This window comes from Rhodnius prolixus, unplaced genomic scaffold, assembly GCF_049639745.1.
Source record: "Rhodnius prolixus isolate KJV_2025 unplaced genomic scaffold, Rpr scaffold_7, whole genome shotgun sequence".
Taxonomy (NCBI): Eukaryota; Metazoa; Arthropoda; class Insecta; order Hemiptera; family Reduviidae; genus Rhodnius; species Rhodnius prolixus.
Window position 1 is genome coordinate 34,464,262 of NW_027411582.1, and position 18,005 is coordinate 34,482,266.

Consider the following 18,005-nt stretch of genomic DNA (forward strand, 5'->3'; position numbering starts at 1 on the left):
ATAAGAACAGAAAAATAATAGTTATTAAATAGTAACAAATTTAGAAATAAAAAATGAAGTAAAAGAAATTAATTAATTTAAAAAAATTTTTAGAATCAAAAATCAAAGAAATGGACAAGGCAACACTACCTATTGGCGGCATTGGGAACAAAATTAACCTGTAGTTCACACATATTCTAATAGAGAACGCTTGCTGCTTTATTTGGCATTCATATTGGAAGGTAAACTAAACCTGCTTGTGTGTATTTTTCAGTATCGGGACTTGAACATATGTGGCAACCATGTAGTGATAACAAGTTACTGTTTTATTTTGTAGGATGAAAAAATAATTGCCATATTTTTACATTACAGCTACCTTGTGGCCATTTTTGGAACTAATCAAATGAATTTTTAAAAGCATTACCGCGTATGCACTTAAAATGCCCATGGAGACAAGACAGAAGACACGCCAACCCTGTAATATAAAAATATTACTTTATAAACTAGCCCTGAAGATGGCCTAGTCCCTAGGGATCGAAAGCTCGGCAAAATAAATTTGCTCGACTGAAATGGCAATTATTTTTTCATCCTGTTGAAACTATGAATCAGTCACCAAAAAGAAATGAACAACAGTTTTATTTTATGATTTTAAATTGTTTTTGTTCTTTTAGAAAATGCTAACCCTCAAAATAATTCCTAACTTTACAATATTGCAATTAGTAAATCTATTAATGTGCTTCATTTTGTAGTAAAGTGATGCATATTTGGTTATCTTTACAATTGCCCACGGTGGTGTGGCCTATTTATTTTAAGTGCATAAGGGGTAGAGTAATGCTTTTAAAAATTCATTTTATCAGTTCCAAAAATGGCCACAAGGTAGCAGCACTTACTGGACATGTTAACTAAATAAACACAATTTAGTTTACATATTTGCCACCAGGTAGCACTAACTATATATACAACTGTCAAACAAGATTTCTCTTCAGTATGACTTGAGCGTTGTAGGGGAGAGGATCGCTCTGTCGCTCGTCACCTTCAACATATCTACTCTAGTCACACATCATCAAATATGAAAGAGGTATTTTGATATATTATGTCTGTCTAGTCAAAAATAAGCATTAGAATAAAAAATATTCGTTCTTCTTTAAGAATTAAAAAAAAAGTATTCTAAACAACAAATACGAAAAAGGTATGATGACATGTGTCTGTCTAGTCTAAAAATCTATCATGAACATACATGAAAGTTCTTCTTTAAGAATTAAAAAAAAAAAATATTCGAAACATCAAATATGATGTAATAAGGTATGAAGACATAATGTCTGTCTGTTCAAAATAAGAATTATTCTAAAATATATTCCAGTATCATAAACACACATGAAAGTTCTTTTCTTTAATTTTTTTTACTGCTTCTAGTCAAAGCAGTTTAAAAAATATATTAGCCCCACCCTCCCCCCCTGCGAAAATCACCTACCTATATACTCTGGCAGTACTATTGCAGACTCGACAATCAAGAAACATTTTATGCATTTTTCTCAGCTTAAAACAATTTATTTTCGCTTACTTCCGGTATCACTAATTACCACATATTTAATACCATCTAACTATAATATTGCCTAATTAAAAAAAAGCTCGAGCTACATAATAATTAATAAAAACCATGGAGTTAATAAACGAATGAACTGTAGTTCGTACTGTCACTCCTAGCTAACAGAAAAATCACTATTTTAACGATTAGATTTCTCTTTCTAGTCTTTGGAGGCCTTCGTTAACTATGTTTTTTTATGTTTTCTTTTTTATTTTTTCTTATTTTGTTCATTATTTTCAATTTCTTCTTATTATTATTTAAGAGATTAAAAATGATATTGCTTCAAACTGAAAGTTAATTTATTCAGTAAGTACACTTTTGAGTAGATTAATTACACAATACGATGGCATACAAATTGTTAAATTATGCATCCAATTTAAAGTGGTATTATGGCTAAATAATTAGATGTGAATGCTAAAACAAAACAAGAAATTTAAAATATTTTTGTAATTACTTAATTAAACAAGTAGTAATTAGTCCAAAAATTAAGTCGCTTAACATACACTTAAAACTTTATTTTCTATTGTATTTATTTTTTCGTTTAGATTGGAAGAAAAAGAAATAATTCATTCTGAACAATTGAAGGAACTGTCTCAAAGAAATGAAAGTAAGTACATTTATTACTTTATTCTGGGTTGATGTGCGTTATATTAAAACTTTAGTAAGACAATTGTGTAATAGTTGATCGCCAGAAAGTGTACGAAAAAGCGTTACATTTAATTAAAAATACACAACTTTGACCATTTTTATTCTATAAAAGATAAACATTCTGTAAAATACAGGGCATATCCTCGATTACATGTAAACAACTACATAGGTTTCGAGAAAAAAGTTGCAAAAACGGCAGTTTCAAAAATTCATCTTCTTCTTAACTTTTTTGTAAACAACGTAGCACCTAAACGCGTAAACCGATATTCATGATTGAGCTTCACTCGATTCGGTTCTTTTATTATGTTCTTTTAAATAGGGCTGTAATTTAATAATTTTTAAACATTTAATTACTAATAGTTTGATACCTCCTAATAGTCTAAATGATGTGCTACAGTTTACTGAACAATTATTTTGTATATGAAAATGGCCAACATGTGTCTGTGATATTTAATAAATTTTAAACAATAATTATGAAAATGTATAGCAATAAAATTGTTTAAATGTTATTATTGTTATAAAAATTAAATAAAACTCATAAGCTTTTTCATAACTTGTGAAGTTATGAGCTGAAGTATGAATGAAATGTTGGATGATAGTTGATTTGTGACCCTTTTGTCGTTTTATCAACCCAAAAACAACTTTTAAAACTTTCTGTTAAGGAAATAACTATAAGATAAATTACTTAAATCCTGTTACTTAAAAACTATAACATCGGTAAACGAACCTCACTTAATTTGAATCTTCTTCATTGGATTTTAATTTTTAAATTATCAATTTTTGTTTAAAGGTGGTATTACCTTGTTAATGGATATTTAATATTATGTTGAAATGTGTTCTGTTAAATTGGACAGACAAGAGGACAAGCCGCATCGTTTTTAATATAAAAAGTATCAAAATATTAGTAAACACTAACATTAATTTGTAAGCTCCAAGTGTTATTAATGTATATTTTGTTTTCTTCATCCATTGCCTTTGTCCTTAGGGCCGTGTCGCCATGCTCTAGCTCGCAGTACCAATCATGGCCCTTCTGTACGTCATACAAAAGTTGAGGTGATTCGGATCTATTTCTACAATCTGGTCAATAAACAAATAAGGAAATCTATGTACCTACCATGCTAACTAGTGGAGCTGCTCATTAGGTAGTCTAATCAATCATTTATTACAACTAATTAAAACACTTTTTATTTGTAGTGTCTTGAATAGAACGTTTATTTATTCAAGATTAACTTGATAAACTGAATTATGATGATTTCCAGATTGAAAACAGCCATTAGTGTTAGTACTGAGTAACAATAAACCTACTGAGTACTAACTGCAATACTGTCCATCAAATGAAGATAAAATGAAAAAGACGTTGAGAAATCATCCAGTGAAAATGTACAAATAACTTTTGTCATAAATCAATACTAAAAAGTGTATTATTTAGTTGTAATATGTAATATGCATGTTTATATCGCAATGTAAATAATTATGCGATTTTTTTTACTATTATATTAAAAAAATGGTCTATTTAGGAGCAGAAAAAACCCTTAATTTGTTTAAAAAAGCTATTTATTGGCATACCTATTTTTTTACATACATTAATATTCTATTATTGTACATAAATACATATATTAATTAATAAAATGCAAATGATGATGACTTAAATGATGGGGGATACATCGCTCTGATGCTCTTCACTCCACATATATCTTAGTCAATCTAACCATTGCCACTCTCTCAAAAAAACATGATGCTGGGTACACGAGTAATGTATGGTAGAGATGTTGTTGCTTCGACGGTCGGAAGGCAATAAATAAATAAAATAAAATAATAGGGTTTAAATTATCAAAAATGATAGACTTATCACATGTAAATCTGTTATAAAATAAAGGAACGTGGTTGAAATAAACCTACTGAATAGACACGTACTATTATATACATTTTTACCAATTTAAACTTTTCTTTATATACATCTATAAATTCAATTAGGTTTATTTTTATTGAACAAGTAAGTTTTTTTAATTCTTTAAAAGAAAAAAAGTTTAGATTGTAAAGAAAGAATAAATAATACTAAATACTGGCTGAAAAACAGTTTATTTAAATAAAAATGTAATAGCATTCACTTGAACGTTTAATGTCATATATTTAAATTAAACTTAAACCTTTCTTCTACGAAAGTGGAAACATTACTTATTCCGATACAAAATGAAATAATTATCGTAAAAAAAGGTTTTAGTTTACGATGTAACACTTTGAATAATGTATGAGATTACCTGAAGAACATGTCCAAGAGGTAGTTTCATTTCCTAGACTTTATTAATTTGGAGAATAGAATGCATGAGAACCATACTTATCAACATACTGCTGGATGTAATGAAGAGGCAGCAGAGGTAAATCATTTCACATGATAATGGAGCATTACTGGCTCGCAAGCCGACAAAGGGTTAGAAAAGCGCACGGATGAAAGTACCTAAAATTGATAAATAATGCATCATTAATAATTTTAACTAAATTAGCTTTGGGTAACCTTTTTAAACTGTATAATAAAAAGCAATGTGCAGTTGTTTATTGATCAGATGAGTTCCTAAAACTTCCAATTCCTAAAAAAAAGCTTCTGAAGATCAGAAGCCGAGGACGAAACGTAAAGTAATGCAAGAACAGGAAAACAAGGAAATAAAAGAAAAGAGACCTGTTTAGTAAAAGTAAGTAAACTTAGATACCTTATTCTAACATGCTCAAAATTCTACTTGTAGCAGAAGTTAACTCTCCTCATCCCTCATTGTCAATATTCCATCCAATAATTATATTGATATAAATGGGACACAATCCTTACTACAATGCTGCAATTATAAGAAAAGCCTTGTGAGTGAATATCACGAGCTTTGTTTTTTTACGAATGAAAAAAGAGCGAAAGAAACACTTTTTTAGCTTAACGATTCTACTGTTATTCAAAGAACTGTAAAGAGATGAAATAAAATTAAACATACTTCAAAAATTCAACTTCTACCACAAGAAATTTATGGTTATGATTAAACTGGTTAGATTCATTAAATAGAACACTGTTTATAACCTTCACATAGTTCACTTCACTCATTTCAAACAAAAGGTCTTTTCTTCTATAGTAATTCTTTGTATACAATAACAAAATATTATAATTTATGATATTAATACATGCATATTGTTTTATTCAAGTGTTAGTGACTTTGAAATTTATATAGGTTTTCATTATGTGTTAATGTCCTTAATCAGGAAAGGATTCATAAAACTCTGTGCATGTGCATCACTTGTGTATTTATTATTGTTACTTTCAAAAGATAATTTGATGGAAAACTGGAAAGCCTCACTGAGAAAAGACATGTTAAGTTTATAAAAAAAGGTTGGTCTAACTCACTTTTAGCTCTGATAGATGTAAGATCTTTGATTTTATCGTACAAAGTGGTATTTAGCAGAATGGAATGTTATTTCTGTAATTTTACATATAAAACAAAAAGGAACTGTAACTTATTTAATAATATAATCCTATTTTAGATGTATTTGAATGTGATCATTTTCCAATAAAATGTTTTTGAGTTAGCAAGTGTAAAAACTTTTTAAAATTTGAAAGTATTCATAAACGATAAATAAGTTATTTCTTTCTTAAAATTAATTTAGACAGATTTTTCATAGACCCAAATAATTAAAACTCCTTTACAAGTTTAAAATCTGGTGAGACAGTCCATTCGTCAGTTTTCTTTTGCTGCATTAGAATTACATTTATCACTCTTAAAACTTAGAACTTTTACTAAATTTAAGTTGACGTTTAAAATAATTACACATGTAGGCATTAGAATATCACAAGGTTGGTTTATTAATATAGATTATATATTGAGTCTATCACAAAACATAAATTGGTGATTTTAGGTTGCCTGATTTTCTTAAGGCTTCCATATCTTATTAAATAATATCCTTCTGGAAGTTTTGGTTGTATACAGAAATTATAAAAACCCAGTTTTGTAAGGTAAACGAAGTAAACCTTGTCCTACGTTATGTTTTAGACTAAAACACTTTTTAACAATTGTTTATAGGTTTCAGCCTTACATTATATGATAAAGTAGGTACTCAAATTCTTTCTTAAAGTTATTACGTAACCTAAAACGAAATTGATTGAAGGAACTTACAGTAAATGATTCACGATATGTTTCTGGAAGAACTGATAATCTTTTTTTAACAAAAACTATCTTGAAAATTGTATATTGTTCGTTTCGTTGGTAAATATCCGTGAAATACAAACTAAAAATTTGGTTTTGATGAACAGAATCTATTGATACAGCAAAAGAAATTAAATGAACGTAACAGACATTGATTTTTTGAAGGTGAACTGGTTGATTGAAAAAAAAATCTTACTTAATTGCGTAAATTTGCTATCTAACATACGTTCTAACGATGCACCATTAAATTCATACTAAAATTGCAACCATAATCACGTTTTGGTTGCTGAATACGGAGGTTGTTTGGTTTGTTTTATGATTTCTTGAAAAAGACTACGTTTACTACACCAATTTTGTTTGAATCTTTGTACAGATACTGAACATTATATTCTATTAATTTTATTGAAAACTATTTTCTGAGTTAGCATTTTAAAGAGGTTTTTGGAGTGGATGTTCAACTTCAGGAACTACACTCTTATCTGACTCATAGAATTGCTGGTTAAAGAATTTCTAAACATTATTTTAGAAATGTTCTATCTTAATTGCGTAAATTTGCTATGTAACATATGGTATAACGATGTCCCATTAAATACCTACTAAAATTTTATCCCGATCTCTTTTGGTTGATGGATATCGAAGTTGTCTGGTTTGTTTTATGATTTCAAAGAAAACGACTGCAGCAATTTACGTTAAACTTTTGTACAATTACTGAATATATCATATTCTATGATTTTTATTGAAAACTATTATCTGAGATATAATTTCAAAGAGGTTTCTTTGAGTGTAAGTCCAACTCAGCACCTTCACCCTTAGCCTACTTAAGATACGGACCTGTTCTCATTAACTTATGTGATGGTTCAACCACTGATTAAATATTAAAGATAGTTTACTATTAAACCCAAATTTAAATTTTAAAGGAAATCTATCAAGCCAATTTTCAAGAATCGCCAAAATGAAGTCGTATGTAATAGCTTTCTATTTTCGACTTTAAAACAAATTACTTTTAAAAACTCAATTCCAAAAATTAGTTAGACTAAAACTAGTCTAAACAAAGTAAAAACTAACAAAAAATTTATAATTAGTTGGAACTATTTTATTTTAAATCAAAAGTACCGCATCGTGACTGTCCGCACATGACGTCATAAAGTAGTGCCTAATAAATTAATAAATAAATGAATTAAAAAATATTTTAAATTTATAAACAAATTTTTCTAGACATAATTTCATGAAATTCAATATAAGTTGATTGAAAAATTTTTAATATAGCAGCACATATGTTGAACCTTATGTACGTAACGGCCATTTTGCCACTTTTACACGTGGTCTCAGCCAGGTAACATCGTAGTAGCAAAGTAAATTCATTTTCTTAATTAAAACTGAAAATATTCCTCAAATTTGTATTTTTAACGACATAATAATGTAAAAGCAATAATGTTATATTAAACTTTATTACTTTACAAAATTTTATTTTATTAAAATCGAAAAAAAGAGTGCCCAAGCAAGACATTATTCCGATAATATGTAAAGCAAGTACAGGACCAAAGAAAATGAGAATTTAGATCTAATTACAAGTGTTTAAATTGCTTTAAGTTCACTTTAATTTTGTAAAGATACTTTAATAAAAATAAAATATTCACAAAAAATGGAAAAGTAGAAAATTATTTATGTAGTTTTACTTAATGATATCGCTTTTTAAATTGCGCATCAACTACTTTAGCAAATTTAGAGGTCAAATCGAAATAAGTAGAGATTAGATGTTAGTTATTCAATTTTTAGTTTGAAATTAGAATCGAGCTTACAGGCTTTGGTATTAATGAAACGTGTTATCACAAAGCTGCAATAAAATCAACACATTTAAAAAGTTTTTCTCTTTATTTTGTTACGGAGAAGGTGTGGATTAATTATTTACAGAACTCAGTTTCAAAAGTTTGGGTTCAACAGAAGGTAAGCTGACTTGAATTCTACGGGTGCTTTTAGGCTTTTTGTAATTTTTAATTAGGCTTACAACTTAGTTAGGTCTCTTTAGAGGCGTCATCCTCAAGGAGACAGAAGCATCTGCGGTGTCATAACTAAGTTGTTGGACTAAACATATGTTATTCTAATGATGCTAATCTGAGATATCTGAGCGAATTATGAAAATATTAAACTATCAATTACAAAAAAAATATTTGGAGTGTCTTCCGAAAGCAATTTTGATTCACTGTGAAGCCTCTACTATGCCTTCCGAAGCCACTCAAGAGGATGTGCACAGATAGGAGGGAGACACTACTCAACTAGTCCTTACGATTTCCTGTTCTCAAAATACCGACACCAAGAACGAAATGTAAACCAACAGTTAGTTCTTCTTATGCTTCCACATTCCGACACTAGGCTTTTCAGTCCTCAATCACCCCTTCATCAAGCCACACTGCTGAGGTTTTCCTGGTGTAGTGCAAGCTTCCAACTCAACTTCTACATCTCTTTTCCACTTAAGAACATCGATCTCTTTTTTTTACCTCAAGTTGGGACTATAGTTCGCCACCACTCAATCCAAGTAGTTAGGACTAAGTTCCTTCACCAACCATCTTCACTGTCAAGCATTTCTGCGCAGAATCTTAGGGCTCTCTATTTTTTTCTAAAAGAATTTTACCAAAGAAATAACCTCTCTTCTACATTCAATGAATAGTTCTACAATTAGCCTCTACACATAAGTAGCTTCAGTAACATGATCTAAACCATTCTGACGTCTACTTCTTCCATCAGGTCAGTGCTAATTTTGACATCGATAGTCCTCAAAACCAATTTCTTCTGTCGCCTAAAAAACATAAGAACCATCGAACCTATTTTCTACTTGTGACTGGAGAGGCTCTCATTGCTGGCCAGGGATAATTCAAGTTTGATGTTTTACATAAATCTACATTAATGGTAAGTTTCTATTTTTCTTCAATAATTTGGGATCGTTTAACATGTTCTTAGTTTCTAAATCTCACCTTCAAAACAATGCTTTTAATGTGATATGTGAATTTTTTCAAACTTAATGCTTAACTATAGGAAATGTAATTCAAAGTGTTTTTTTTTTTAAATCAAAATTAACTATAGTAACACTCGATTGCACTGAACATTAGTCTGCTTGAACTGCAGATAAGGTGCTCTTTCCCCATTAACGCCCAATCTTAGTGCAGTTTGTTGTAAGGGGTAAATCGTTGAAATGTAAGTGATTATTCCAATAATCACGCACATGCGAGGGGGACAGTTTTTAGCTCACAAGGAATGCTATGTAGATACTAGGATTTGAGCATTATTAAAGTTTCCTTTGTGCAGAATATAAAACGAACTTTCACAAAAAACATAATAGTTATACAGGAATCAAAAAAGTTAAGCATATATAAAACTAAATCTCCAAACCTTGTACTCATTGTCTTAATATGTACACAATTTATAAAAAAACAAAAACGTTCAACTTGTTAGTTGGGAGCGTTGTTAATATCTGGATCAGATAGCTTGTGATGTATGGCTTGTTCTAACTGATTGGGTTTAAATTTCTAAGTTCTGAGTAGGCCTTACAACACATAAAATGTGGGATGTGATCTTTTTTAGCATTAAGCCAAACTTATAGTTGCACTCAGAGTAAAAGTTGAATCTTTTCTTTTAAATATAAAACTCTACAGCATTTTTTTCTTCTATTTGACATCTTAAATTGGAGGATGAAGTCTTTATTTCCATTTTCTATTTTTCAATCTAATAAAGGTTCATTGACTTATGGGAAATAATGTAACGAAACTTTAGCCGTTTCTTCATACCCCGCAGTGTTGAGCAGGAACTAAGGTATGTAAAAGATAAGCTCAATTTCAAACCCAGTTCTATGATATCGACCCAGCTAGAGGTTCAACTTTATTTTTAAACAGCTCAATTGAGCAAGTTTGATTCCATCTCTCATCATTCGACTTTAGAGCTTTGTATCCATCGCTTTCTAAACGTAACAAATAGCTCACGAGAAAATTAAGATCTATTTCTATAATTTCGAAATTAATTATTACTAATTACTCTCCATCAAACTAACATTGTCAGACTGAGGATTCCAAATCTCTTCCATTAATTCGAAAACATGACTCCACTTTTCTTTTCGATGTTTAATTGAATTGGATAAGCAAAATTGTGGCGACCACAGATATATATTATTTATAATATGTATTATGTGTTGCCAACGTATTGGCTAAAATGGTAGTAAATACATTTTTCTTAAACTATACAGAACAACAACAATCTTCTATATTTCATAGTCTACGCTACGAAATTCCAACAGCATTTTAAAGCTGCTAACAAAACAACAGACCGGTAATAAGGTAACTGCAGAAGTTGGACTGCAGCCAACCTGAGTCACCTCGTTACAGGGTCTTCAAGTTTGTTAGAAGTAAAAAAATGGAAGTTGGATTATTAGCTAAAAGATAGAAATAGAAGTTGTTTGTTGTTAGGAATTTAGAAAAAAGATTATGTATTATCTTTAATTCGATTCAAGGCCTAAAGAAATTATATTTGGAATCGTTTTTGTTAATTTAGTGGAAGATTTTGAATCCGAAGTCAAAAAGAATGTGATCCAGTTTGGTGGTGTGGGTAAAATATAATTGAAAATATCAGTGCTTTTTTGTTGCTGTCAACGATCGGCGAAAATTACCTGATATTCGGATAACTGGAATATACGAGAAGTTATAGTCAGTTTTCTTAACTTTTTTTTTAATCGACCTTTTTTTGGAATACTGTTGGATAATGATTTAATTATATGCGGTTACTGTAGCTCAATCATAGGCTGATAACCTAACAAATCTAGTTTATTTGTAATTTTGTTTCGAAGTTTTCTTTTATCTATCCGGGAATTTAATGGAATCAGTTGAAATTCCCCAAAATAGATCTGTATTTATTCGCTTACTTTTGTTACTATGGTAACGGTGGGATACAAATAAGTTTTACAAGCTTAATTGAGAGATATGGTGAGAGATGCATCATCTTGCATCAATGCTGTGTAAAAATGAGAAATTGGATCTATGCAGACTCTATTAAAGAAATATAGTAAACTTGGGTTTCTAAATTGAGAAATCTTTTATTTAACTTCGGTTTCTCTCATTGGTGGGTTAAGAATGATGCGTTAGCAGTAATGATAAGTTTATAAATATTAAGTTTTATTTTTACTTATCATGATCTGATTTACCGTTTTATAACCCCTGATAAGTCTGTGAGAACCTTGTCTGAGATTGAATATAGTGAATGAAAAAAAGAAGTCTCTCTAAAACTGGGTCTTCAGGGAAAACGGCGGTTCCCTATCGGTCGAATAGTTTCTGTCGGTTTCGACATCGCCGTGACGCTTCAAATAATTTCGAATTCGATTACCGTCGGTTTTTTTTTGTATATCAAACGCAAGCGCGCCGATCGTACATTTCAAAATAAATAAAGGCAGCCTGCAACAAAATCGTTTATGCCGTACTACGATGTTCCGTTCCGTATTCCGCGTAAGTTCGTGTTCTTATAGACCCGGCATAAGAAGGCTTATAGGGAAAAATGTTGTTAAGATTTTATTTAAAAGAATTGGTAGATGCTTTAGTCTGATTGTGATTATCGATTTTGGTTTTTAAATGTAAAAAAAAAGGTCACTTCTACTATTTTTATGTTAGATTGGCCCTTTTACCCAGTCTGTAGAAGTTTCTACATATTCCAACTGAAAGTCTCTCACGCATACACTCGCAAGACTAGCTGCTCCAGAAATTAACAATACGTAATTCTGGTTTTTTTCTTGTACATAATTTAAACTTTTCAGGGGTTGTTATATTCTTTTGTTGTATAGTCTTTTCAGTATTTTTTTTGCTGATTCTTGGTTTGATAAATTACCAAACACAACTTATCCTTCATTCCGCCATTCATGCCAAAATCCCTCAATAATTTCGCGGTTAACCTCGGTTAATCGTATTCCTTCATCGCTGGTTTTCACCCTGACCCTTCGCAGGTAATACGTCTGTCACAATGTTGACATTTGTTACCCTGCACTATACAGGGTAAACACTTGCTGGAATGCGGTTAGGCAAGAATGGTTTTTTAAGGGGGGCAGAAATCTGCGCTCTACCTCCTCGTGGTGTCCCCCGGCAAACTGCTCTTATGAGCAGGCTAACAGAGCCAGTACCGAAATAACCTCAAATTTCAGCATTTGCAGCCATTGGATCTGTAAACAGTCCAATGGTTTGTGATGCACTGAGGAGTTGATACCTATAACTATTTAAGATCCCCTCAATCAGCACGGGGATTAACTGCGTTTAGGCAGTTTGTCAAAATCATTCCCGAAAATTTTTATAACATCTGTAAAACCATTTATGTCTGTCCTTCATAGCAATTAGGATGAAGATATATGTAATCTTTTATTCCCTACTTCCACCACTAGTTTTTACTTCTAATATTTCAAAATAGATAGACCGAAATAGTAAGATCCAGCATTGGCCTTAATATTAACTATCAAACTAAGAAAAAGAAGAAATAGAGTGAACTTAGGGAACAACTACCACTTTTTCCACTAGTTTTAACTTCTAATATTTCAAAATAGATCGACCGAAATAGTAAGATCCAGCATTGGCCTTAATATTAACTATCAAACTAAGAAAAGAAGATATAGAGTAAACTTAGGGAACAACTACCAATTTTTCCACTAGTTTTTACTTCTAATATTTCAAAATAGATCGACCCAAATAGTAAGATCCAGCATTGGCCTTAATATAAACTATCAAACTAAGAAAAAGTGAAAAAGATGTTCCCTATGTTCACTCTATTTCTTCTTTTTCTTAGTTTGATAGTTAATATTAAGGCCAATGCTGGATCTTACTATTTGGGTCGATCTATTTTGAAATATTAGAAGTAGTAACTAGTGGAAAACGTGGTGGTTTTTCCCCAAGTTCACTCTATTTCTAATTAAGGGAAAAGCAAAACGAAAATGGGCCTCTTTCTCCTCTGCGTCCCGGTTTGACTCTTCGTAATTGTGGTAAGCCTGCCTATAATGCATTGATTATTTTAATGTAGAATCGTTCTTTCTCAATTAATTTACTTATATACTTTATGAACCAATTTCATAATGTTTTTGTTTTATAATAAAAGTAAGTATTAGAAATATGCAAACAGAAAGCCATTCACAAAGCTTGAATATACCAGCATATTGACTGTTCTATGCTGATTAAATGTTTTTCTTTTAAGATTTTACTAATTTCCGCATGTTTTAAATGATTAGAATCGCATATTCATTTATATGTTATTTAACAATAATTATTTCTCAGTGAAAATGCAACAATGTCCGTGTTTTAACTTAAATTCTCGCGCCTCCCTCGTATAAAATACATTTTCAACTTCTCAGTTCTAAAATATTACACGCAATGAACAAATTTTTTAAAAAATATTCCCTTTTAACAAGTACTAGATTTCAATTATTTTAATTAATAATTTTGACAAATGGTTGACAATTCGTTAATATTTTGGATAACACTACGTAACCTCCCTTAGCCTGCTCAGTTAGTATTAGTAAGAGTAGTGCGGCCCGTGGTGAGAAGTGATGTCGAAGTCGTCACCGTAATATTGTTATACTCCCATTGAGATGGTTGAAAGACCGAAGAGGTATAATAAAAATACGTCCTATCACGGTCAAAATAAATATTATTATGTAGGTACTGCGGACGTAACCTCAATTTCATAAGACTAATAAATTCTTAAGCCTTTACGAAGACCTGTAAAAAGAAAGTGTTAGTTCTACATCGAAGTGTAGTAACCAAAACCACAAGACGAGGAAAATGAGAACGGTAAGCTTAATTCGCTTGTAGAACGAGTTAGACTAGAACATGACATAGACTACTTATATTACATTAACACTATAGCTGAGGAGTCAATAAATCAACAGATATATGCAGATTTAATAAAAAGGAAGATCAGTATTTCGCTGGTAATGGTTTTTGACTATTTCGTAACAAGAATGAAGAGGGTAGTTGTGCCTACAAGCAAGAGTAGAATGAGAAATCTGGAGCAAGTCTTGTGTGAAGACTTCATATGGTATTTTGCTTATCTTTGTCATTTGGTCCTTTAATTTTTCACCTTTACACTAAACATATCCGCCAAGTACTAGTTGCAATTCAATTACTTTTTCTAACCCATAATAATTACAATGTGTTAAGATCAAGTAGAATGTTATTCAGTTCTCAACGGATATATTTGTATTCGATAAATGTTTTTACGAATCGTGAAGTTTCGTGTGTGATGACAATCAATAATGGAAATTCATATTTTATTATTTAGTTTAATGGCTCCTTTTGGAGCTATTTATTCGTAGAATTAAGCAGAAATCTCTATCTTTCCAGTCAAACCATGATCATTCATTCTGAAACTTAACTTCTAATTAAAGTCTACCCTAGGTGTCTAAATAGAACTGGAACCGGAGTTGTTTACTTGTCTTAGTTATTAATATAGCGAATCAGAAATCAAATAGGGTTGCCCAAAACTAGACAAGAATTTCATATTTTGCAATTGTGATTCGAAATTTAAGCGTGAATCCGATTGTTCAAATTGCGCACGCCGCTTGTTGGAAATTCTTTATTTTTCCAATAATTTTGCAAACAAAACGTCAAATTAGGCATCTCGGGGTGTACATTTCACGTCTAGATTAGTTATTAAAACTCTAAAGCAGAAATCTCATTCTTCTCCTTAAAACTACGTGACAATTTCTTGTTTATACATTCATTTTTCAGACGTAACTTCATATTCCGATGTCAAAATTACAAATATTTTATGTACTGCGGACGTAACCTAATCCTCATCAGATTAGTAAGCCTTTACGAAGAGCCATAAAAAGTAAGGTTCGAGAAGTGTTAGTTCAATATCTAAGTGAAGTGACGAAAACCGCAAGCAAGATTCTAAGACGAGGTAGATGAGTACGATAAGCTTAATTCGCTTGTAGAAAGAGTTAGACCTGTGCATGAAATTGACTACTTAAATTTCATTAACAGTTAAACTGGGGAGTCATTAAATCAACAGATATAGATTTAGTAAAAAGGAACCTTATGATATTAAGTAACCTAAGTAGGTAATGGTTTCTGACTATTTTATAACAAGAGTAAAGACGGCAGTAGTGCCTACAAGCAGGACTAGAATGAGAAGTACTTGCTGGAGCTAGTGTTGTGTGAACAAGACCTTTCCTTTGGTATCGGCTTCATAAGGTATTTTGCTTATTTATGTCACTTGTAAATTATTCACTTTTACTTTAATATCCACCAAGCACTCGTTACAATTCAATTACTTTTTCTTGCCTATAATAATTACGATCAGGTAGAATGTTATCCTGTTCTCAATGGATATATTTGTTTTCGATAAATGTTTTTACGAATCGTCATGTTTCGTGTTTGATGAAAATCAATAATGGAAAATTCAAATTTTGATATTTAGTTTAATGGCTCCTTTTGGCGAAACCCGTCAATCTTACTACAAATTTACTGAATCTGATTTTTCGTATTTCCTCTGGAACAGCATTTACGATTTCCTGTAAACAACATACTTTCATTGTTATTATGATCTAGATCTAGAGCATGTATTGAAATATTTCCAATCGTCAGTGAATCCAGTCTCCCTTATCAAATATCTTTAGGATAATAGTAAATGCTCTTCGGTTCACATTGATCTTACCATTCATAATGACCTCAAAATCTTCCATCTAGCGAAAACTTTTTTTCCCGATTTTTTATTATTGTTTTGTGGAAGCTCTTAAACTTCACTTCTCTTAAAATACTTAACATGTAAAATATTGAAGAATTACTTCATTATTATGTTTAAGGAAAAGTTTTATGTTTAAAGAAAATTCCAATACGTATTTTGTGACGAGAATTCGTGAATGCTCTCAACAGAATGCGTTAGTGTAGCTCAATACTGCCTCGACTAAAGTAAGTTATGAAAGTTATTTTTGAAGTTTGATTGAGGTATTGGATTGTGTAGGCTTTTAATCGATCTTCTAGGTTACACTGAGTAAATTCTTTTTAGTTTTATTTCCGCTTAAAGTTCATTAAACATTTTTTACATATGTGAGATACTTTACTTAACGGGGCTTATTCGATGTAGCGTACTGATAATGTCAAATTTCTACCTATTTTCACCGCTTTATTTCTCCCTATCTATTTTCAGACAGCAATGTTTTTTAATATTTTAAGCTGTTATTTGCAAATTTTATTTCTATAATAAGAAAATTGTCAGTATTGTAGTCAAGTTTAGAGTTTGGTAAAACGTAATCGCGATTCACGACTAAATTAATAGCAAACAGATAAAAGATTTAGGTTTTTAAAGGTTTTTTTTTAAAAAAAAAAAATTAATTCTTTTGATTAATCATAGTGTTTATTTAATTTTTATAATATACATAAATTGTTATAGATGTTTTTCATGGCCTTCTTAATATCGTAATAGGTAAAACTCCGTACGCATTTAAATTATTTGAATTACAATAAATTTCGTATTAAAATTCGTAGTAAAATTAAATACATAAATTGTTATAGATGTTTCTCTTAATGCTAGAGCTACAACTTACTAAACATTTTAATTTAATTTAAATTACAATAAATAATTATTTTCAGAATCAATACTGGTGACATCCAGAGTGCTGCCTGCTTATCTGTTTATCAATGGAAGCCCAAGTGAAAAAGACTTGAATCATCAATCCAATGTGAATATTCCAACAAATTTGGTTGAGAATCTATAAGAAAAAAGGTATGTAGTTATTATACGTAATATGCATGATTTTATCAAAATTAAAAATTGCTTGTTTAAAAAAATATGTTTGTTTCTGAATAAAAAAGTCTTAAAAAATTATTTTATTATTTTTTCCATTTAATGTGTTAATATGAAAAAGTAAAACTAAAGCGAAAATAATTAATAATATTTTCTTAATATTCCAAAATGATGAAGAAAATACGAAAAAATAAAAAGGATAACCTAAAAGGAAGGTTACAGAGTCTAGAGAGTGGTAGAAGTAAACGAGGAAATCCTAGAGGGAAGGTTAACAATGGCCGGCAGAGTCGTGAGAGTGTGCAAGAGCAACAACAGACAGCTGGGCGATCTAGTGGCCACTGGTGAACAGGTGAGTCCTGTATAAGTCTTGTGAGTCACTATTATGGTTAAATGTGAGTTTAAAGAGGTCCTGTATAAGTCTTGTGAGTCACCAACATGGTTTTGAGTATGAGTAAGGTGGTCCTATATAAGTCTAAAGAGTCACCAACGTGGTTAAATATGAGGTTGTAAAGATTTTATAAAAATTTATTGTAAAAAAATGTATTAATAATTAATAAATAATAAACGATTTAATTATAAAAATATTGTATTTATTTTCCCATTTAATCTCTCAATAATATGAAAATTTAAAAAATGAAAAAATCGCGTAGAAATTAAAAGAAAATATAAATAAAAGGGTTAAAAATGGCTGCCAGAGTCGTGAGAGTGTGTAAGAAGCATTAAGCAAGGTTACAACAATGGCCGCCGAAGTCTAGAGTGTGTAAGAAGATAGCAAGGTGACAACAATGGCTGCCAAAGTCTTGGGAGTGTGTAAGAAGATAGCAAGGTTACAACAATGGCCGCCGAAGTCTAGAGAGTGTGTAAGA

At 30.6% G+C, this 18,005-nt stretch overlaps 1 long non-coding RNA gene across 1 annotated transcript; it reads left to right on the top strand.

Moving 5' to 3' along the window:
- The first annotated feature begins 1,736 nt into the window (after window positions 1-1,736).
- On the top strand, window positions 1,737-17,721 carry LOC141447521 (uncharacterized). The gene is made up of 7 exons (XR_012454379.1): window positions 1,737-1,870; window positions 2,110-2,171; window positions 3,198-3,354; window positions 3,472-5,573; window positions 9,127-9,288; window positions 16,986-17,118; window positions 17,317-17,721. It is a non-coding gene; the product is annotated as an uncharacterized lncRNA (long non-coding RNA).
- Window positions 17,722-18,005: the final 284 nt, after the last annotated feature.